We start from the raw sequence: 25,423 nt of genomic DNA on the forward strand, positions 1-25,423 counted from the left end.
ATTCTTTCCCACCTCCGTACTTTAAAACACAGTTTCCCATCTGACCAGCTACTGTTGAGTCCTACCTCTTTCACTGTGGCTCAGGCAAATAGACAAAGACATTTATATTTTTTTGCCAAATTTTGAATCTTCACTAACATCTCTTTAGGCCCGTGATTTTCAACCAGTGTGCCTCAAGAATTGTTACAGCGTACAACAACTGACTCTAGTCAGCAGAGGCAGTGTACTTTTCCCCCTTAAATTGTCAAAAAAACAAAAACAAAACACAGACAACAGCCAACACAACAATAGCCACCCAGAGTGAATGAATCAAAATTACATCTTTTTTTTTGTTTTTGCCAGATCAGCAAAAAAAACAATAATTTTTAGTATGTCAGAGAATTTTAGTAATTAGTTTGTGTGTGCCATGAGACGAAAAAGGTTGAAAATCACTGCCTTATGCCAATAAATCTTTTTATTAAAATAGTTGTCATATGAATATTCTTGAGGAGAAAAGAAGACAGAATATTCTCTCTAGGTCATAGGAGTCCCAGAAAATAGGAAACGTATCCTTATGTTCTAGAGAAAGAGCCTGGGAGGGTTATTCCCTGAGAAAACGCTGGTCTATGAGATTATATTTGAGGTTCCACTGTGTGTTCATTGGTGGGTATATATGAGAGGGGACCCCCCAAGAAACTGGACTTTATTTATAAAACAATGTGTACTTATTCTTACATATTTAAACATTAGTCAGCTTCAAAGGACTCTCCTTTTGGTGTAATATACCTATTGAGACTTTTTTCCACCATGCAAAACAATTTTTGAACTCATCAATTTTGATGCTTTTTAGTGCTTCTGCCATTTTTGGTTTGTTTGTTTGTTTGTTTCATCTCTTCCACATCAGTAAAATGTTTTCCTCTGAGAACTTTTTTCACCCAGGGAAACAAACAAAAGAAAAGTCACTCAGGGTGAGATCCAGTAAATGGGAAGGGTGGGGCCTGAGTCATGCTGTTTTTGGTCAGAAACTGCTGAATATTCAGTGCACCGTGTGCCTTTGTAAATCACTTCACTGAAGTCAAATGCAGCCTCTCACAACGACAGCGGGTGCACGGATGCAGATGGGTTCCAGAACACTCACCCAGTGGGGGAGCCTGGACTGCAAGTGGCCTGCCCTCCAGAGGATAATTCTGTTTTTGTGGGCCTCTCACCTCATCTATGCCCATCAATATACCTAATGATTTCTCTTTATTCTAACTTTAATGTTACATTTCATTTTTTTCATTTATATATATGTATGTCACATATATATATACATGAAGATGTTCATTCACATCCATACCATTTAATAAACTAATTTATATCCTGAGTGTAATTGCTCACAGGGACTTACACACTTTTCAGACTCTGAGAACCCAGAAGTGCTACTACTGTCTTTCCTCTTTAGAAGAAGTTATTTGTTTGAGAATATAGTATCAAATGGTAAGAAGCCTGGCAAAGCAAAAACTTACTTTTAAAAAGATTCTAAACCATGAAACTTGTTTGATTAATGAAAAGTGATTATTATATAAAATAAGGGCTAGAGCTACTTATAAGATTAAACCACAGAAATTCTTGCCATTTTGCCTAAGTACTTCAAACTCTCATAGGAATCAATGCCCAAAATGTTAAATACTATAGCAAAATACAGCACAATTTCTAAGCAGTAACGCACACAGGGCTTACAGAACAATGGACTAAACCTAAAACTGTTGCTGACAGAACTTTTCATTCCTGTGACACTATAATAGGCCAATTAGGAGACTGGGGTTGGGGTCCAATTTTCAAATTGGCTTTCTGTGCTGTAGTTATGGTACTTTCATGCCTATTTATCTGGGTAGTTATTTCCCCTGACAACCATAAAATGAGATTTTTACATAATTTTATGAGAACCATGTTATAACAATGAATTAGTAACTCCCAGATTCCAAGTGGATATTTTGTAGCTTTATTACAAGGCTTTGTGTCAGAATTCTGGCTAGCCAGGGCCTCGGGAAGGAATGGTGATTACATAGATGGAGTTTCAAACCTATTCTTATTGAGCTCAGTACTAACTCCAAATTTCTCTCTCTCCTGAAATCAGACCAAGTTTGAAGTCAGCAAAAAGCTGCAGTGAAATGTTGATTCTTTTCAAATGATGTCATGTAACTGGCAGAACAAAAAGGGGAGAGATGACATGAGAACCCTTGCGTGTGCAGTGGTCACCCCCCTCGCTCAGGTACATCAGACACAAGAAGAACCTCATCTTGAGAGCATCTCAACTCTTCCTGCCCTTCCTTAAAGGGCAGAAGAAAGAAAAAGAGAAAGAGTCACCTTGAGTTTCGAGCTGGCTTCCCTCCTGCCGTGTTAACTATGTCTCTGGAGCTGGTGGGCTTCAGAGCTGCTCACCACCGAGGTAGAAGTGTCAGGAACACACTGCACATTTTTCGCACAGTCGTTTCTCACAGAGGGTCAGGGTGTGGCTGCATGCAGACCACAGCCAAGGCACCACATGTTCTTATGAGTGAGGTGTTCAGAGCATGAGCAGAGCCCGGATACTCCGCTCACAGTAAAATTCTCATGGGCTCAGTGCACCACAGAGATGTTCATTCTATGCTGAGCCCCTAAAAAGCTGAATGCACAAGTTAAACAGCAAATCGCAGTTGATTTCCATTATTAGTGAGACTTGTGTTCCATAAAGTTGCCTCAAACACTGAATACTGAACCACACATTGTGGGGAACCAAGCCCCCAGGAAGGGGTCAAGAGTTAGGGTCCTGCATTGTGAGAATGATGCTTGGGCCTGTTCCTTGGCCTCGGGGGAGGTGACCTGACACTACCCTGGCCTTGTGTGTTATCGGATTGTTCCCAAGAGAAGGACGGGAGGTGCCGGCACAGCCTTGGGGCTGTGCGTCGTGTCCCTTGGAGTTAATCTAAACCAAGATGTTCTGTACGTGACCTGAAGGGGGTGTGTAAACTTTCTTGAACAAAGACTCTCATCGTGTAGCAAGCATTCTATTTTTAGAACATCTCACTATATAATGACAAGAGTTTTCAATAAACTTGCCTTTTGCCATCAGAGCAACTGGTCGCTCTCTCTTTTCAGTCCGTCACTGCGCGTCTCGAACCCACTGCCTCGCTGGCCGCGGCAACACATAGTTAGTCCTCTGTGAGCCTCTGGTGCCAGCATTTTTCCATCAATTGATGAAAGCATAACTTTTATGTGTGTGTGTTTCTGTGTAAAGACACTTTATTTTACATAAAATGTGTTTCTCTGTAACGTGTCTTTATATGAAGTGTCTATCCTTATATATTACATGTTAAATAAAGTGTCTTTACAGAGACACACACAAAATATATGTGAAAGTGTCTTTATTTAATATGTATATTGAATTCGTTAACACTGACTTCAGAGCCAGCTGCACTGTAGCTCACGTCTCAGCGAAGGTGATCTGGCACATGCATTTGCTCTATAAGGCCCATCACAGCCTCTTGCACTTTGGAACTCTAGACAGCATTTCTGCACTACACTTGGAGCCATCTTAAACATAGAAATCACCAACAAAAGATACAAAAGTGAAAAAAAGTGGCACTAATTATACCACGGAAAGGACACTTGTTTCAATCAAACATATGAGCTGAAACAGGAAAACAAAGCCTTGCCCTCCCTGTTGCACTTTACCTGGCAGTGTGCCGACAGAGTGATCCAAAATTTTTGCCACTCTGAACATGTCCACAAATGGAAAAAAAAAAAGTGCAGCATGTGTCAACTTGGGGGTTGCAAAGCTATTCTAATGAGTAAGCAAATCCATGAATTCAGAATCCACAAATACGGGTTCTGTGAATAACAAGGATTGACTGCATATCCCACCAACCCTGCCCTAGCCCCAGCCTCTGTCTAGGTCCCAACTCCACCTTGTATCCGGTACCACCGTGCTGCCCCGTGATTAGGAAAGCTTACAAACAAAGCCATTCTCTGAGCCTGTCTCCCTCAATGCACCCCCCACCCAGTCCCACACCCCATTTTCATTTTTTGTATCGACACCTCTTAAAACTAGCATCGCTTTCCTGGCCTCTCTTTAGCCAATACCATAGAATGGCTTTTATAATTGCAGCATCATTGTGGTCTCTTTGTCAATGAGGGAAGATAAATAAGATGGAATCTTGGGACCCTCCATCAAATAATCTTCTCTCTTGGAAGTAACGATTCTATAAGATTATTAAAGAATTAAGACAGAAGGAATTCAGGGGTAGTGGCATGTGTGGCTTCATGGACTCAGGGCATAGTTCTGGTGCATCTAACGTGATTTCATTCTAATGTGGAGAATGTGCATAATGCCAGTGTAGGGGAGCTGAGGAGAACTAAGGCAGGGCAAAGGAAGAAGACTCTAACTTTTAGGGCCTTATTATTCTGTTACATCTGAACTTAAAATTAAGTGAATACGATTAATGATGGATTTCTCATAGTCTCATATTTTCTACGGGTATGTCTCAAATCTTGATTTATCCATAAAATCAAATGCATATTGGAGAAGTTTTATGATCTTGTAGAGTTGGACCATGGTGGGAAATTTCCAGACTCACAAAAGGTCCCAAAAAAGGAATTATAAGATCTGTTTTATACTCCAGGTCTTTTATGGCAGTGCTTTATGGATGATCACTCATTATATATAGTGTGAGGACCCCAATCCCCATAATGTTTAATATCCTCTTCAAAGGAAATTAGAACTTTATGATCAGTATTCCCCACCCCACAATGTAGCCCACTCATATGCCTCCAGCTATTCAGAAGAAACTAGAGGGTTCTACCATCAACTAGAGTTTAGCAACTCTCATATATTTCAAAACAAGAAGGCTCCATCTCAATTACCTGGTACGATTAAGTAGTCTGTTTAATAATGCTGGAACAAACAAAGAGTTACTGGGTTTCCTCATGGAGGCTCCCCTTGAGGACACGGTTACTGCTTGGAGACAATGTATCATACCAGCAGTTCTCACTGGGGGTTCAGGGCGGACATAAGGCACATATTTAGACAGGGACAGCTTCAAATGCTCTAAAACTTTCTAATCTGTGGGAACAATCTTCAGACCAGTGGTCACTATTTGAACATTCCTCGTGAGACCATTTGTTCCTAGATATAATATCCACAATTTTAGAATAAAGATCAAGACTCTTGGAACTTAAACACAGAACTATTTTTCCACCCCTGTCCTGCCCAATGTTTGAAAACAAAACAAAACAGTGGCTATTGTGCTCCTTTCTCTCTTCCTTTCCAATCTCTTGCTTTAAAAGGTAGAGCAAATACCAAGAAGAGAATATTCAGTCACTATTTTTAAAAATAGATGGGCCTCATTTGACCTTCTCCAAGATAATAAATTTGGTTTGCTTTATTAATCTGTCCTATAAGAAAATATGCAATGACTTACTGCTCATAGCATGCCTTCCATTTGTTTTTAGATGACAATAATGTTCATGGAATGTGCAATGAAGATCATAGAAACTTAGAGCTTCTTTCCATTTGCAGAATTTTGGAAAAGAGACTGATATTTAGATGTAGGACTACAGAGATTGAGAAAAGGAAATAGCTACACTTTGTGGGTTCATTAAAAATGACCTATGGTTGAAATAAGGGACAGGAAGAGATAGATGCAAGGATAGAAGCTTTGGAGTTAAGTGCTGGTACATATCAGGGCATTTTACATATTTTACAGAATTACCACAAACCAAAAGATATCAGATAAAACTATTCTTCCCAGTATGAATTTTTCTATAAATTAGATACAAGCAATATCTTGTTGAACTGGGTATTGGTTAAATAGAGGATGCAAACTGGTAAACCAAAGCCTAAGTTTTCTTCTAGCTAAGAGTGTTATTTGAATGTGTTTTATTTGTTACTCACATTGCTGTTACTGTATTCCTAAGCACCATTCCACTACACATAGACTGGTTACCTTGTTTGTCTGGACACCTAAAGCTTTTATCCCTAGAAAACGTGGGTTAACACTAGAAGGCAGGCAGAGGTGGAGTAAGAATTTATCTTAAAAGTGTATAATGAAGTAGAATAGATTTTTGCTCCCTGGTCTCCACCTTCTGCAACTATGTTAAGAATTTTTGGAAAGATTTTTGATAAATCTCAATCACACTCTTTGCAAAGGTCATAGAAGAGATAGTGTCTGAGTAACATTATCCACAGTCGTGATTTCTGATGAGCAGGATGCACTGGTGCGAAGGAAAAGCAGAAGAAAACTGCACAGTACTCAGTTTTTTAAGAACAAAGTTTAATTAAGGAAGAAAAGCACATCATGGGGAGAAACTTGAGAACGAAAGAGTTTCTAAGCTCCAGAATGACTTTTTTTTGGGATTTGTTTCTGGGTTGCTTTACAATCCTTGCTGTTTTATTTTCAGTAGTAGTTGGGGTTGGGGGCATGTTATAGTATTTCGGATGGATGAGCTTTGCAAAGTGCCAGGCGATAGGACATCTGTTATAAAACATGTGCTATAGCCCTGGGGTATGAACTGAAACCATTCAGTATTTCTTTTGAAGCCAGAGAATGAATGGCCAAATAAATGAACACAACCTGTTTTTTTTTATTATTATTTTAAAGGATCATTTAATCAAAATAATTTATTTTTACTCTAAGCTGCACATTTTAAAGATATATTATTATCATTGCTGCCATGTAACATATTTGTATATTATTCTGTGAAATAGAAAAATGTGTATATGATATTTTAATACTGCTAGTATTTTACTTATTGGACTCTTTTTTTTTTAAATGGTATAAAGAAGTTCCTAAATTTATTATTTTAATTTAAAACATATTTTATTTCAGAAATAATTATTGAAAATAGAGCATAGATACTAAATTGGGCTGGGTGACTGGAGATAAAATTATTTTAATATATCATCAATAACCCCAAGAATTTACAAATTATATGGTGAGAAAATATGTTATTTCATATAAAGTTAATTAAAGAAGAAAAGGGTTAAAAGAGACCCTAGAATCCAAGAATATATATTTCTAATTAGAGAGAAACAAGCAGAACATATAAAGTAGTTGAAATAATGTCACAAATATTAAGAGGTAGAAACAAGCATATCAGGAGCATAAAGCAAAGCAATAACATTCTCATGTCAGACTAAGCTGTGTTATGTAGTGATCTATATCTATATAGATCTCCATATATTTTATATATAGCTATGTATATATAGTGAGATCTATATAGATCTATAGATATCTATGTCTATACATCATCTACATATTAGTGGCCTATAATTATAAAAGTTGAATTCTTACTCTGCCAGTATTCACTGAGGGGACTAGGCAATTCTCAAAGGTAGATGTCCTTCTCATGATAGATCCACATTCTAGGTTGTCTCCTAGAACCCTGTGGTGTCTCCACATTAACACATCTTTCCAGATTAACGGGAGAAAACTATAGATAATGGCACACTGCCTCTGAAATGCGGTTGCCCAGAAATAACACATGTCACATATGCTCATATTTATTGACTGAAGCAAATCATATATCCATTACTAAAGCCAAGGAGAAATACACTCAGAAGAAGTAGAGACTTAAAATTGTGTTAATCTCTAGTTGTGCCTACCACACCACTGAACTATGGATTGATAAGTTTTATTCTCACATTATCCAATGTACTAGTTTGAAATAAATACTAGTACTATTATCAATTAGATAATGTTGATCTAAGCAATTTATATATGCAAAATATGATTTAACAGTGTAAAGACAGCATCAGGTTTGCCTAACAATGTGGTAAAATAGACATGCTGGAAAACTTTCTCAAATTCTGGGAAACTGCCTTTAGAGCTATGTTTTTAACTATATTGATGAATCAGTGGATGATAAAAGATATTCTTGGAGACAAAGATAGGGAATGATTACTGGTGTGATGCAACAAGTGCTTGTGAATTCACTGGAGGATATTTGCAAATCTCTTATGGCCTAGAAGTAAGTTTTATCAAGACATGAGAGATAAGTGACAAAATCATGTATCCTCAGAACTTGGTTTTAGCAATTAGTTAATTTTTTTCTGTTTTTCTATCCTTAAATTCCTCAAATCTTGTCCTCCTCTTCATGGTTCCACCCTAATCCCAGTAATTATAATTTAAGGGTGGAGACAATTTATTTTACATCTCTTAATACAGTACAACGCCTATCCCATAACCAGAACTGTGTTAATAGGAAAGACATAGAAAGGTGAGGAGTAAAGAGAAGAGGGAGGCAGAGGAAAAGGGAGAACAAACTGTCGAGCAGAGAGGAATGTGAATTCAAATTCTTCTAACTGAGTCAGGGTATGCTCAAATCCAACCTTGTGGCTTTCCTTATGGGCCCTTTGTGGCTGGAACAGCTGAGTGATCCCTCTGCTCATTCTCACTGTGGCAGAGCAGATCGCCCCTTATTCTGAGGAGAGGAATTGTTTGCAAGCCATTGTTACTTATTATACTAAAGAGATGTTTCAAAGGCATAATGTAGGGAAAATGGGTTTGGACTGGATCTCTCTTTTCTCTGTGGCTGCCAGCAGTGAGGAAGGAAAACAACAATATTATAAATGTGGTTTTATTGTCTTGTTACTATTAGGCGGGTGGCACATTTGGTCTCAACACTTACCCAGATTGTTAGTAAATGAAAAAGAGTATCATTCAAGGTTGGGAGGAAATCCAATCAGCCCTGTCATTATAAAAACACATTACCTTTGGGCTATGATTGCATCAAGTCTCAAACGTTAATTTAGCTAGGACATAGAAAAAGACTTACGGCTGGGTTTTTGTAGTTATGATATATAGCCATACTGAAAAAGCATACACTCTCTAAATGTAAATTTTATGTTTATTCTTCCTTTATGATTCCACAGAGCTTTATATTTCCATAGACCTTCCTCTATGTTTCCATAGAACTGGAAGAAACACTCAGTAAGGAATATGGAGACACCGGGTTGAACAAGAAAATTGAAAATCAAAGGTTTCTTTCATTAATCTCAAAGTCTATATGAAGCCATTCCCCATGTGATACATTTCAGTACTGTTGCTTCCAAATCCATGGTTCTTACTTCCAATAAACCTGAATAAGAATCACCATTTCCAGTAAGCCTTCAAAAGAACATTCTACCGTGTACGTTCTAGATGTTTTGCAGAGAGATGGTATGACTTATACTTAGTTTACACACTTGTTCACTTGTTCAGTAGAAGCATCTGTTCTCTGTACTGACGTTCCTCAGAACAGTGCTAAGCATGTAGCATGTGCCCAAACATCCTGCAGAATTTGACCCACGAATGAGGTTTACAAACCCAGAGAAGGGAATCATGCAATGATTAGATGCTGGAAATCCAGAGATTTTGGGGTCCAGGTTCTGAAAACATAGCTCAAAAGACAGCTTTGGAACTTTGCCTCATTTTTTGCATCTCAGTTACCTTATCTGTTAATTAAATTGAATGGGAGAGGCCTCCGGTATTTCACAAGGCTTTAGTAAGTAAGAATAAAAAACCACAATTATTATAAAAAAATTTTTGTAAGTATAAAATGCTATAAAAAGGTAAGAGAGTCAGAATAGAGATGCTAGTGGTGGTAGTGACAAGAAAAAAACACATTATTAAAGGGAAATAATTTTAAAAAAACCCTGAAAAGACACATTGAAAATAATCTGTAAAAAAAAAAAAGCTAGAAACTATCAGAAGTGACTATTTCATTTATAGCCAAATGGCTTTTAAAATATTTATAACTAAACACTACAAAATTTTAAAGAATCGAATATAAAATGTAATTTGTCATTTCTGTAGAAGAAGCCACATGATACTGAGTCTCTTTCAAATCATCATACACAGTGCAATGTGTGGCAGGAAGCAGGATCTGTTTTTCAGTGACTAATCAGAAATTCTTCAGTAGAAGCCCACTCAAAATGGGCTTAGTATGGATGAAACTGGAGAGCATTATGCTAAGTGAAATAAGCCAGGTGGTGAGGGACAAATACCATATGATCTCACCTTTCACTGAAACATAATCAGCAAAAGAAAAAAGCAAACAAAATATAACCAGAGATATTGACATTAAGAACAATGTAACAATAGCCAGAGGGGAGGGGGGAGGGGACGATGGGGGGAAGGGTTTTCAGGAACTACTATAAAGGACACCCAACAAAACTAAGGGGAGGGTGGAAGCAGGGGAGGGAGGTGGGATTGGCTGTGGTGGGAGGGAAGTAGCGGAGGTAAAATGCAGACAACTGTAATCGAACAACAATAAAACAATTTTTTAAAAAAAGGCTTAGATCTGCTTTAATGTCTTAAAGGATCCTGAAGATTAAGGAAAGATGTGAGCATAAACGAATCTACTACTGCATCCTTCATGAAAACATGCCTATAAACCACCTGTCAAAACAAGCAACCAGTATTGCCCTAGCAAAGAGGCCTCTAAAGTTTAAAATTCTAATTATGTTGTAAAGTTTCCTATATTCTGAAATATGATGATTAATAGAAAGAGAACTTCTATTACATTTTTATTAAAGATAGCCATTTTTTACCTTTTTATTAATGTCTACTCTAAAGCAGGGAATATAAACTCAAACACTCACAGGTTTGCATGTTATAGCTAAGAGGAATTTATACAGTAAACATCCTGAGTGTCCTTAGTAACATGTAAAAGTTTGATAGTGTGACATAGAAAGTCTTCTGCACAGTCATAGATTGCTTTCCCTTCATCCCAACAATAATTGTATTCTTGTTAGAAAATATCTAGGGCTTCTGCTTTTCCCCATTATATGAAACACAGATCAGGGAGATCATTTCAATATCTGATCATAATTTGTATCACAAATTTATAGAGAATTAATTCCTTCAAATTATACCAATGGCTAGGTGTCTCATATTATATTAGTACAGCTATAGCAAGGGCTGATGAGAAAAACTGATGGAACTGTGTAGTATGAATTTTCAGTAATCACAAAGACAGCACTGAGAATCTGTATAAGCATCTCTTAAAACCACTTAGACATGTAAAGGATATTAAACATAAAAGAGAGTGAAGCCACCTCAGACCTTCCCGTGTCCAGCCATGGTCAACCTCGCCATGTTCTTTGACATCACTGCTGATGGCAAACCCTTGGGCCACATCTCCTACAAGTTATTTGAAGACAAAGTTCTGAAGACAGCAGAAAACTGTCATGCTCTCAGCACTGGGGAGAAAGGATTTGGTTAAAAAGGCTCCCACTTTCACAGAATTATTCCATGATTTATGTGCCAGTGTGGTGACTTCACATGCCACAATGGCTTAGGCAGTAAGTCCATTACAGGGAGAAATTGGAAGATGAGAATTTCATCCTGAAGCACACAGGTCCTGGTGTCTTGTCCACCGCAAATGCTGGACCCAGCACAAATGGTCCCCAGTTTTCATCTGCACTGGCAAGACTGAGCGGCTGGATGGCAAGCACGTGGCCTTCGGCAAGGTGAAAGATGTCATGGGTATTGTGACAGCCATGGAGCACTATGGGTCCGGGAATGGCAAGCCCAGCAAGAAGATCACCATTCTGACTGTGGACAACTCTCATAAATGTGACTTGGGTTTTATCTTACCCACCAGACCATTCCTTCTGTAGCTCAGGAGAGCACCCCTTCACCCTCATCTGCTTTCTCTGATCTCCATGCTCTCTCCGCAGTTCACTGGGTTTCATATTTTCCTTACCCCTTCCAAATGTAGTTGGATTGCAGAATTAAGTTTATGATTATGAAATAAAAACTAAACAAACAAAAAAGAGAGTGAAGAGGATTAGAATCAAGGTAATAAACGATGTTGAGATCAAGACACAAATATTTCTGTTAGTCACATTTACAAAAGGATTTCATCAAATCTCTAGTGAAAGATTTGACATTTCTTATTTATTAGTTAAAATCTCTTCATAAAAACAAATTAATGTGTATTTTAAGTGGTAAATTTTATGCTATGTAAATTATATCAATTAAAATTGTACTCATATATTAATAATGAGGTCTGTCCAGAAGGGATCCAGCCATGTAATATGAAAAATAGAGACATTTATTGAAAAAGATACAAGAAACATTGTACATAGGCCAATGATGCCTAAGTCCCTTTTAAAGTAGTCACCTTGGGACCTCACACAGTTCTCTCAGCCACCATCAGCTGCCCCATTGTATTTTCCTGACTCTCATCAACAGTCTAAAATTTCTTCCCTTTCAAAGGTGATTTGAGTTTTGAGAAAAGCCAGAAGTCTCAGGGCACCAGATCTAGGCTGTAGTGGGGCTGAGTCACCTGGGTGATTTGATGTTTCACCAAAAAACTCTTCATGAGCCCTGGCTGGTGTGGCTCAGTGGATTGAGTACTGGACTGCAAAGCAAAGGGTCACTAGTTTGATTCCCAGTCAGGGCACATGTCTGGGTTGCAGGCCAGGTCCCTCGTGGGGGGCACGTGAGAAGCAGCTACCCATTGATGTTTCTCTCCCTCTCTTTCTTCTTCCCATCCCTTTTCTCAATGAATGAATGAATGAATGAATGAATAAATAAATAAATAAATAAATAAATAAATAAATAAATAAAAATGTAAAGAAACTCCTCATGAGATCTGACGCATGAGTGGGTGTGTTGTCATGATAAAGGTGCCCATTACCAGTTGCCTATAGATGTGGCCCTCTAGATCATTTGAATAGTTTTCATGGAGGAATGTTTAAGCCTAACACAAAAATTGATGCATATTCCTTACTCACTCAGTTATTTTGAGTGAGTAATGCAGTGGCCGCACAGTACACATGCTCACTCAATGGCATCTACTACCTCCACTGATGAGGACAGTGAAGTTGTCATTGTTCACGCATGAACATTCCAGTCCACTCTCCTTGGCTGCCAGGTTACATCGAAGTCGCTCAAACTGTTCTTGTTTATTAATAATGGTTGTACTTTTTTCAGGCAGACCTCACCATATATTTAATTCATATAGGTTTTAATTTGAGATATATAATTCATATAATATAAAAATATATAAATTATATACATATTTTTCTTTTTGTCATTGTGTATTGGTAAACCCACATTAGTTTATTTAATAAAATCTACAAAATTCAAATTAAAATTATTTTCATTATTGTAATAAACATAATTTTATCAACATAAAAATAAAATTGTTTTTATTATCAAAATAAAAATTTAACCCAAAATAATTCTTGCAGATAATAGGTTGTGTATTTAATCAAGGCAAACACCACTGCAATCCAAATTATGTAATAAGGGTAAGTATTTCAGATTAATACATTCTCCAAAGAAAAAACAGTACTGGTTCAAGCACTGTGAGTGTTAGGCTATATCACACATATTTCATTAATATTGTTATATTGTAACAATCCTGTCTACTATAAGTTTCTTATTAAGACAAAGTGTTGATCCCTAAAACTCTAAGAATTTTGTTTTTTATAGGAGCATTGCCGGCAAGATCCTTATTCTGATTAATGTGATCTTTATTCTTTCTGTAATATTTACAGGGAAAAAGTTTTAAGTGAGATGTAATAGAAGACAGGCAGAGTTGAAGATCCCCGGTCCACTGCGTTGCTCCTGCCCACAGAACACTATATTTAAACTTAAAGATTCTGTTTGTAGAAAGGAGGGATTTTCCTTACAATGAGACAGTAGTCCTACTGCATTTACAACCTAAAGGAGATAAAATGCCCATAGTTAATAAAGAAAATGAGAAGTTTCTATGTCCCCTTTATTTCCAGGCTTGAGTAATGAAAAGAGATTGATTAGAATCAAATACCCTTCACACAGGGAGGTGGTTGAACTTCTTGGTAGTATATCAATCCTCTCCTCGTTCATAGATCAGTATGTTTCTGGACTTCCTGGCAATCAAGTTTTCCTTTCCTTCCTCCATACATCTCTGACAATATAGCCTTTGCTGTTCTTCATTCTCTAACCAAACTGTAAATATTGGAGTTGTAATAGACTAGAACCTAGGTCTCCTGCTTATATTTTGTATTCTTTCTTTAGGTGATTTCAATGATAGCCTGAATAGCCACATGCATTTCAATCATCTCCAATATTTGCACCAGCCTAGATTACTTTATCCTTTAAAGTTTATGTATTTCCAAATGTTTGCTTAATATCTCTACTAATTCTGAACCTGGCTAAGTCCGATTATATGTCAGATTCATGGGAATCAGTCTTGGCCTCTTCTACTCCCTGGTTCATTCACTTTGCCACCTAAAATACTCTTAAAAACTCCCACATCTTCTCATCTCTGCTGCCACTTTGGGTTAGGACTGGACTCCCAATATTCACTCTTGGTCTCAAAGACTGGCCCTCTCTCTACATCACAGATTGAGCTATTTTGAAAGAATAAAATGTACTACACCCTGATTAAAATACTAAAATAAATTTCCATTGTTGTTAAAATACAGATCAAAATATTTGACTCACTTACAAATCTCTGCACGATCTCACCCTGCTTACCTCACCAGCCTCACCTGAACAACTCTTCCCTTCCTTCCTGTGCTCTGACTACACTAGCTTTCTCCCTGGTCTCCAAGTATTGTGTTCTCTTCTCCTTCAGGAACTTTGCTTATTCTGTCCACTCTGCCTGTGCTGATCTTCCATGGTCCTTCCTCATTTACTGGATTGATTCCCAATCATCTTTTATGATTCCTCGAATTCCTTTGGGAAGCCTCTAACGACAAGAGCCAATTCCTTTGTTTTTTAGTCCACTTCAGCTACGGTAACAAAACACCACAGGCTGGGTAGCTTACAAACAACAGGAATCGATTTTTCATAGCTCTGGAGGCTGGAAGTCAGAGAGGGGGTGCCGGCACAGCTAGGTTCTGGAAAGGCTTGCAGAAGGCTTGCTCACTTCGCACTGTGTCCTCACATGATGGGAGGGTCAAGGATCCTCTTGGGCCTCTTTTCTGAGGCCCACTTATGAGGGCCCTGCCTTTATGACCTGTCATCTACCGAAGGCTCCATCTCCGAAAGCCACCACACTGGTCGTTAGGATTTCAACACGTGAATTTTGAAGAGGACATAAATATTCAGACCATAGGACCTTGTCTTAAATCCTCATAGCACTCTCTGCTGGGCTCCTTTGCACGTTTATTACAATTGTACTTCAGCAGTTGTGCTATTAATACTCTTCTGTACTAGAATAAAAGCTACAAGCAAGCATTTCTGTCTTATTCACTGTTTTTACCGCAGGACTTTTCCTACCCCTGTATTCCCAAACCATGACAAATAAGATCAATATATATGTGTTGAGTTAATGATTAAAGACATAAGAAAAAAATCTCCTTTCCGAACACTTATAGAAAACATCAGTCCACCTGGCTGTCTAGTACACGTTAAATAAATTAGCATGAACAGGAAGAACTGACTGGGTGACATTTTACAATCATCCCTTGATCTAATCTCCTAAGAATTCTGTTAAAAATAAATCCAAAGCCTGTTGCTCATTTATGTATTTGCTCCTGCTCAGGTGTCTCTCAGCAATAATTCTATTTTCCAGGCTAAGTCAAGAAAATTACATTTACAACGTCTCACTTCAGGTAATTAGAAAATTGCAATGAACATCCAAATACCTGATTCATATATTTAAAAAAGTAAGGCCACTGCCCCTTGTGAAATGTCTCAGTGGTATCCAGGACAGCAGAAGGGTCATAGATACGCCATAGCATTCAGTGCAATAGTAACCAAAGTCATTGACGATCGCCCCCAAACTTTATTAACTTGGGTATATTTTTCAGAAAGCCTCCAGGAGCAGGCAGATGGCATTCTCTTATTTGCACTATTCCACTGCAGAGAACTAAAGTTTAAACTATCAGCTACCTGCCATTTCTGGAATTGCTGCAGATAAAAACTCTTTGATGATTTCAGTTTTCTGCTGCTTGCTTGCAGGCTTACAGAGAATAATTGCTACCATAAGAAACACTACTGAAATTGACAATAAACTGAATTTGGCTGGAAGTACATTGTAATTCTGTTCTATATTGGTGAGCTGCACTGCTGGGACAAGTGTTTGTTTAAAACCAAAACACCAAACAAAGCCCTGGCTTTAATGAAAATGTAGAGAGAATCATCTTTGAGATATTTATGGTTATGGAGATTGGAATTGTTTATTAGGAAGATAACATTAACGGTTTCCTCGAGTGGATTATTTCAGGATGTAAACTGCTCTCAATATGCTTAGACATATTTGGAACGGTGTAGAAAAGACACAGAGAAACAAGTGTAAGTGAGATGTTTTATGGTAAAGAAATAGAGGGACATGGGTGCAGGGGGAAAGTAGGAAAGAGGAGAAACAGAAAAGGCAATAGAGTAGATCAAGATACACACACATGGTCAAAAGATCCAAGTCCAAGTGTCACTATTACTGTATTGCATATCTGCACGTTTGCTTATCATTTTTTTCTGCTGAGGTATTTTTAATTATATATATAATTATGTAGTGTCATCACCAGGATAGCCTCTTCCCCACTAGAAGTCATTTCTAATGGGCAGTGAATTTTACTACTGAATAATTTAAGTCAAAAAGGCAGAGAATGGTCTACTTTGGAGAACTCCAGAATATTGTATTGATCCCTAAGGGTCAGTTAAAATTGTAGAATCTTGCTAGATAGGGCTGAATGCTAGATTGATTCATATAAAAATTTCATATAGAGGTTTATTTCCTTCCTTGGCACCTAATTCCCTAAAAGTTCACCACTATTCCAATACACTCTACCATAACATTCATATCCTACAGCAAGCAACCAAAATCTTAAGGGAAAAGAGGCAATAACAAACTTGAAGACAGAGCATTTTGTTTTACCTGAATTAATCAGTGTCTTTAGATCCTGCTTATTGATATTAGATATTTGTGATATACAGTACCTTCCCATAAACAGTAAAATTTTTTTATTAAGTGTATCTCTGCTATCATGGTAACTTGATACCTAGGATATTGCCAATCACCTTTCCAAGGGGTCTCAATGAAACAAATATATACTAAAATTATTCCTATACTTATTAATGAACTTATTAACTTACTATACTTATTAATTAAGTATTATTAGCTTATACTTATTCCTATCCTTATTAACTAAGAAGCAGCTGGAAGTAAAATACACTCAGAGGACAAGACAGGCAGATTGCTATAAGGTAGCCCTGATTTAATAAGGAAGTAGAGGGTAAGGGGATTTAAAAGTATCTATCTAAGAGAATAAAGATATAAATATAAGATGCAATAGCAGTTATTGATTTGAATCTTTACTCTCTTGGTATAAGTGAGTCCATAAAGCTCCTCAAGGTACACTGAAATCCCACACTTTACAGTTACCTTTTAATGATCCTATTATATCCACCTGAATGTCAAATGCAATTAATATTTATCAAATGTACTATATATAAGATGCTTCAATGAACACTTTTGAATATATTGCATATTTAATCTTCCCAGAAACCCAATGGAGGGTTAATAATCCTATTTTACAGAAGAGGAAAATTTAAGGCTAAAATAAAAAAAATGGATCAAGAGTAATGCCTACTGGTGGTAGAGAATGATTTCTGAAATCGCTGGATGATGAACACACCAAATCTGTTCTCTAAAAAGCAATGATACACCTAAAAAAATAAATGGTCAAAACAACAACTTCTGGACTCTGGACACTGACAGAGGGCAAACAGTGAATCTAAAAGCCTTTATTCAAGGGCAAGTCTTGAACTTTAGCAAGAGAGAAGATCGGCTGGGTGTCAGCCTGGGAATTCTCCCATACCGACTCCAAGTTCATGACATTGAAATAGAATAAAATATAAGAACTACATGGTCATTTCAATAGATGTGGGAAAAGAATGACAAAAATCAAGAATCATTAAAAATAAAAACCCTCCACAAACTAGGAATAGAAAACTGTTCCCTCCACCTGATAAAAAGACATTCACAAATACTCTACAGTTACAATTATACTTACTGGTCAAAAACTGAATGTTTCCCCCAAATCAGTGACATGGCAAGGACTTCAGTTCTCATAACTTTTGTTTTACAGTGTCCCTGACAAACCAGCCAATGCAATCAGGCAACATAATGCAACAAGATCAGAAAAAGAAAAAAGATATGTACTGTCTTTACAGATGATATAACCTTGTACTGATAAGAATTCCCATGAATCTCTCTTTCCCTCAAAAAAAAAAATAAAAGAAAGGAAATAAATAAGTTCACTAAGGATGCAGAATACAAGATATATAGTTTAAAAATATATTATATTTCTTTATAATGGCAATAAACAATCCAACAATGAAATTAAAATTAATTCAAAATAACAGCAAACATTAAACACTTAGAATTAAATTTAAGAAATAAAAAATCAAGGCTGATACACTGAAAACTACAAAACATTGCTAAGAGAAATTAAAGAGGATCTAAATAAATGAAATGGTCTTCTATGTGCATTGATTGGAAGACTCACTAGCATTAAGACAGCAATTCTTCCCAAACTGATGTACAGATTCAGTGCAATCCTTACCAAAATCTCAGCAGGCTCTTGTGAAGAAATTGGTCAGCTGATCAAAATTTATAAGAAAATGCAAAGGACCCAGAATGGCCAAAGCATTTTGAAAAAATCAAATTTAAAGGAGTAGTACTTTCCAACTTAAAAATATACTATAAAGCCACATTATCCAAGACCATGTGTTACTAACATGAGAGAAATCTAAAAATAACTCATATGATGAATTGATTTTTGATTAAGGTGTCAAAATAATTCTATGAGGGTAGTGTAATCTTTTAAATTCATTGTATGGAGACAATTGGACATCCACACTTAAAATGATGACCTCCGACCTTTACCTCACACCATATATAAAGATTAACTCAGAAGAGATTGCAGATCTAAGTAGAAAAAGGCTTAGCTCAGATTATATAAGTTTTAGTAGACAACATAAGGGAAAATATCTATAACTTCGGTTAAGTATACTAAAAACTAGCAGGCTTCATAAAGAAAGAAATAGCAAATTGGACATCTTCAATATTAAGTGCTTTGTATTTCAAAAGTCACACCTAAGAAAATGAGAGGACAAGCCACCCTACACACAAAGAGAATATATTTGCAAAACATATATCTGATAAATGATTTGTAACCAGAATTTGAAAGATAAAGAACACTTGCAGCTCAGTAATAAAAATGCAAATACTTGATTTTTTAAAGGGTTGCATGATTTGAATAGAAGTTTTCCTAAAGGATATATATGAATATTTTTTTAAAAAGTTAAAAAAACATTCAACATTATTATGAATTTGGGAAATCAAAATTAAAGCCACAATGAAGTATCACTTTCTATCCATGAGAATGGCTATAACAGAGATAATAACAAGTATTGGGGAGGATGTGGAGAAATTGGACAACTCATATGTTGCTGGTGGGAATGTAAAATTGCTCAGTCACACTGGAAAATAGTTTGAGAGTTTTTAAAAATGTTAAGCAACATTTTGTCATATAACTCTGCCTTTCTTGTTGTAGAAATCTATTCCTCAAAATTGAAAACACGTGTCCATAAAGAAATTGGTACATGGATGTTCATAACATTACTATTCACGATACCAAAAGTGAAAACAACCCAAACATCCATCAATTGACAAGTGATTAAACAAAATCTCATATGTTCTTACAAGGGAATTTTATACATAAATAAAACAGTACATGCTAGCACATGAATGAACCTCAAATATGTTATGCTAAGTGAAAGAAGCCTGATGCAAAAGAACATATATTGTATGTACCATGTATATAAAATGTCCAGAATGTGCAAATCTATAGAGACAAAGGTAGATTATTGTTTGTCAGAAGCTGAGAATGGGAACAAGGTGTGGGTTTCAAAAAGATAAGAAATCTCTTTTGGCTGATGAACATTTTATAAAACTGAATTATGGTTATGGTTCCATAACTTTATAAATTTATTAAAAATAATTGAATGGTACATATACAATGATTGAATTTCATGGTATGTAATTTAGATTTCAACAAAGCTGTTTTATAAGAAGGAATTATAGCTATTATTAATTAGCCTCTTCTTTATTTCATAAATCAATCTAAATGCTTTAAATATATTTTATTTAATCCCCAAATCTTCAGAAATAACTGTTAGTTTTCAGATAAGAAAACCAAAACTCAATGAGGTGAAATAACATGATATAGCTTTCTTAACCTATACCTGAGGGAGTTAGAATTTGGTTCTTGTTGTAAACCAATGACAAACTCCATGAAGAACTACTATTTTATACTGCCCACTCAGTATAATTCCTCAGTTATATCATACAATAGGTCTAAATGAAGTGCAGTGCTGTTTGTAATATACCACTCTACTCTTCTGTAATGGACTGAATTGTGTTACCCCAAATTCATATGTTGACACCCTAAAATGAGGTCTTTAGTGTGGGCCCTAAACCAATCTGACTGTTGGCTTTATAAAAAGAGCAGACAGAGACACACAGGGAGACACCAGAAATGCAGGAGAACAGGGAAAAGACCATGGGAGGAGTTAGCAAGAAAAAGGCCACCTGCAAACCAAGGAGAGAGTCTTCAGTGGACACCAAAGTTATGGGCAATTTGACCTTAGACTTTCACCCTACAGAACTGTGAGAATATGAATTCTTGCTGTTTAGGTTACCCATTCTGTTGTATTTGGCTATGGCAGCACTAGAAAACTATGTCTTCTGAGACTGTACTATATTGGGGTCCACAAAGCAAAATAAATAATGAACATTACTGAGTTAAAGATAATTTAGGGGATAATTTTTTTAAATTCTGTTTTTCCTTTAAATACCCAATTTTTCTACTACATCAGTAGAGTTTGATTATCATACTATTTATGTATACTAAATTCTGAGTAACTAAATATTTCCTGAAGGCTTAAATAAATGGATTAATGCACAAATATTCAGAACACTTCATTTCTTATACTTAGATGTAAGCATTTATAAATTTCCCTGTGTCTGTTTGTTTCTCCCATATCCATGCTATTTACTCTTTTTTTTTTTCAACCATGAGGTCCTACTGGGCATTTTTGGCTGTTGGTATCAGCAGGGTTAACTGAGCGAGCATCCACTGTACCTCCCTTCAGTCACGCTAGAACTTAGCACTGGAAAGAATATGGGAAAATTTGTAGAAACATGCACACACACACACACACACACACACACACACACACACACTTATACCCTAGTGCTTCACTGTGTCTGTATTGATTTTTTCTATAGACCTAATTTCATAATGTGCCCTGAAAATTAAATCATCTATTTAGTTTCAAAATGACCTAAGAATTTAATTGGATTTGTAGGCAGTAATTAATGTAATATTAATGGATATTTTTCAAAAGTAGCTAATTAACAGCTGACCTTTAATTTTCCTTTTAAAGAAAAGGGACTAAGCATAATGAAGAAAGAAACAAAAAAGAAACAGAGAGAAAGAAGGAAAGAAAGAAAGAAAGAAAGAAAGAAAGAAAGAAAGAAAGAAAGAAAGAAAGAAAGAAAGAAAGGAAAAAGAAAACAGAAAAAGCAACTTTGTCTCCCCTGCTAATAGTACCAAAGCTTTAATTAGCAGAAAGACAGCATCCATCAGGGACATTTGGAGAACTGTGTGATACATAATGTATCTGATTATCTTATGCCCATAAAAATGGCTAAATAATTTAAATGCAATTCAATAAAAATATATTTTTATTGAAATACACTGAGGAAACTCAGGAGTTGGGTGAGAGATTAAAAGCTTCTTATAACAGGAAGATTTTGTAAGATACTGCTATGAAAATTCAGAATAAAAAATTACATTTTATTTCCCCTTTTATGTAGCCAGATTTCTTCATTTTGTGTTGTTCTCATAACAGCCCTGAATAAATATATACTACGTTATTTGGAGGCACAGTAAAAGGAAGTATACAAATTCGGTATTAACATTACAGTTAACACATACAGACAGGGTTGTCTTCTCTGGGAGATCACCTTTCTGAAGTTTGATTCTACCATGTCCAAGACCCTACCCACATGGGCCAACCTCTCACTCATCCGCAAAAGATTAATGGCTTTGTTTTCCTCCAGGCCACAATCAGAAGCTGGAGCCCCTCCTAGGATTGATTTTTCATGTTATGCAAAGTACATTGGTGGGCTTTTATAACATCTGAGTGAAAAGGGATTTGTCTCTGAAAAAAGTACCAAAACCATCTTCACTAATTGGCCCCTTTGTTGGCAGGCAAAGCAGAGAGGCCAAGAAATAAATGGGCCATGAAAATTTAGCTACAACCTTCATCTAAAAGCCATCCCTTTAGGTCAGCAACCAGGCTAGCTGCTATGGTCATGTGGGAGAATGACTGTCTGTTCTAACAGAACCTATTTTGTGGATAAAAGAAAAAAAATGTTATGTATCTGAAATGGTGACTGATAATGTACCTACCTCATTTGCCATATTCTTTTATCTAAATCATTAGCCTAAACAAATTTATAATGTATTTTGATCAGTTTTTCATAAAATGAGGTCTCTGGATCACCTCCATCACTTTCACTTTGAGTACCTGTTTAACATTCGGATTTCTGGGTCCTGCTCCAGGATCAGCCTTCTTTTTGAAAAGCTCCTGGGATAAGCCCTAAGCATGTTGAAGCTTGTGAACCCGTGCTGTGATGATAAGATTTAAGCTATATGGGGTCTTTTTATTTAAGTAGTTTATTTTTAATTGTATTTTTTCCATTACCCCTCATACTCTCTTCCACCTCCACACCCTCTTTTACCCCTCCTGTTGCTGCTGTCACCACACTGCTTTCCGTGTCCATGAGTCGTTTTCATTTTTGCTCAATCCCTCCACTCCCAACTACCCCCGCACCAGAGCTATCAGCTCAGTTGTTCTCTACTTATGAGTCTGTCTCTATTTTGCTTGTTAGTTTACTTTGTTCAAAAGCTCTTCTCCTCAGAGAATAGCTGCATCTTTGTGTTCTTTAGGCATCTCAATCTTACAACTAAATGTCACCAAGAAGAAAATGGTTGAGAAGTGAACATCAATATCACAAGGAATTTTCCCTGGGATGTCTTAATGTTCAACCCATTGGATTTCAGTGTCAGACCATCACAGATTCTTAAAGGGGATTATATGATTATTTTCACTTTGCTAATGGTCCATTAACACCAATTTATTGATTTGAGGAAGCATTAGCTCCTTGAAGAAAAACAAAGAAACCAACAAACAAAAAAAAACCTTGGAACAGACAGATATGAATTCCAGTCCTGGTTTCCTGCATATAGTCCTTGAGACCTTGGGCAAGAAAGTTACTCACTATGTGACTTAGTTTCCTCACCTGAAAATTTAACTTTAATAGTACTTGCCTTACTTGTGTTACACAACTAGTCAATTGGATTAGCATACCATAGTCTCATGTTCATGATACTTCCAAAGATACCTAAAAAGACTTAATGAAAATTCTATAAAATAATTTTGTAATAATCTCTACACCTGTAAGATAAAATGACTATTTTTTCTCCTCTCTGCTCTTTTCTAATTAGACCTAGTTCTAAGTATCAGTTTTAAATGAAACTGCTAGATCCCTTTTTCCCATAAGTGTTGCTTAATTGTTATTTTAAGGGTTTTTTGGGGTTTTTTTTTGGCTGTAGTCCTTAGAAGCAGAGGGTCTGGTATTCTTTGTAGTTATTTGCATGATAGTTTGACAGAATAAACTTGGATTAACAAGAAAGTCAGTGTTGAGTGGAAGAAACTCAACTACCACAATAAAATCACATCTCCCTTCAAACTAGCCTTACTATATTTCTCCAGGAAAATGAGTGCAAAAATCTTGTTTTTCTTAATTTCATTAGTTACCTACATACATAATACTACTATTTAGATAAAGATTCAAAATAGTCACAATGTGTAAATATTAGCTCACAGAAAAATTGTGCAAGGTAAAAAACAATAGTAGGCTAAGGCATTTGTTTAGTAAAAAACAAATGTTGTCACTTATCTCAAAAGATAACTTTAAATAATTAAATTAAATTTCTGGTGACATTTAAAATGTAAAGTCTCCCAGGACAGATAATTATCATATTTTATGTTCTATGGACTGCCTTGTAAAACAGTTTGTTCAATGAATGCTTTTGACATTGGTTATAAATTTATGCTGAAAATAATTATCTCACTTTAGTTTAATCACTTTTCTTTGATTCGTCTCTTTTTTAAGAGATTACCCAGATATAGTATGTGGACTGAAAAAAAATAATTGGATTGTGGTACTTTTCTTTCCTTTTTTTAACTTTAAAGGTAAGTCTAGTGGAAGAGGATTTCATAAAATTGGTTATTTAGCCGAACTGAATGACAAATACCCTCCAACCAAGAGAGTCCCTCTTGAGCCAAATTGGGAGATCCCCTAAGTACTACATGGGATGTTCAACTAATTCCATGAGAATGTTTGATGATGGGTCTACCGATCTATTTTGGTGCTGTGTGGAGTGCAATTCATGATCCTTAACACAAATCTCTCTCTAAAAGCGCAAAATGAGCAGCTCAATCATAGGCCCTAGATCATCTTGTCTAAATAGAAACACCTTATAATTTAATTGATGAAAATTAGTTTCATGCTTTTAATTCAGATGTGAAAACACAGCACCATTTGCAATTGTCAAGGGTGTTTGGCCTCAGGTGTATGAGAGAAAATGGGACTAAACCCTTCTCTCCTAAAAAGAACCAAAAGACACCTTCTTTATTTAATGTGCTCTTGGAAATAAAGAGGTGAGCTCAGTAGAATACTTCTGAACAAAGAGGAACACTAAAGAAGGCAGTCATTCACTGCTAGCCTTTTAATCAGGGACCCAAATTCTCAAACTCACATTGAGTGAAAAGTGTATTGACAGCTATTAAAATTCACCATATTGGAACTTACCTTTCACTTTCAAAGTGATCACATTATTATATGTTAATCAGAGTGTTTAAAACAAAAAAAAGAGTAAAAATGTTGAGACATTAGATTTAGAGAAATGCAACAAGACCTCCTTAGGGTAAATCTGACTTTTCTCCTCTTTATATATATTTAAAACAACCAATATTTCATTAATATTTTTATCCACAGTTAATATAGCCTTAAAAATCAGAACAACTGAACTTAGGTTATACATTATTGAATTAAATCCAAAAACATATATCATCATATCAGAACATCAAATCTGGTGGCAAATGGATCAGTGATGTGGTTCAGGCAGGCTGGTTTCTTTCTTTCTTTCTTTCTTTCTTTCTTTCTTTCTTTCTTTCTTTCTTTCTTTCTTTCTTTCTTTCTTCCTTCCTTCCTTCCTTCCTTCCTTCCTTCCTTCCTTCCTACCTTCCTTCTTTCTTTTTTTGAAATGAGGGTATGAGCTAGGCTTCAATTGCCCAAATTTTCCATATGTTTCTTAGCACAAAGGTGCCTATCAAAAGTGAACAGCCATAAGCAATGT

General features: G+C 36.2%; 1 pseudogene; it reads left to right on the forward strand.

Annotated features, from left to right (window-relative positions):
• The first annotated feature begins 11,061 nt into the window (after positions 1-11,061).
• LOC123826225 lies at positions 11,062-11,556 on the forward strand (annotated as a pseudogene).
• The last annotated feature ends 13,867 nt before the right edge of the window (positions 11,557-25,423 follow it).

The sequence above is a fragment of the Phyllostomus hastatus genome, unplaced genomic scaffold (assembly GCF_019186645.2).
Source record: "Phyllostomus hastatus isolate PE091 unplaced genomic scaffold, TTU_PhHast_1.1 phas_contig_80, whole genome shotgun sequence".
Taxonomy (NCBI): Eukaryota; Metazoa; Chordata; class Mammalia; order Chiroptera; family Phyllostomidae; genus Phyllostomus; species Phyllostomus hastatus.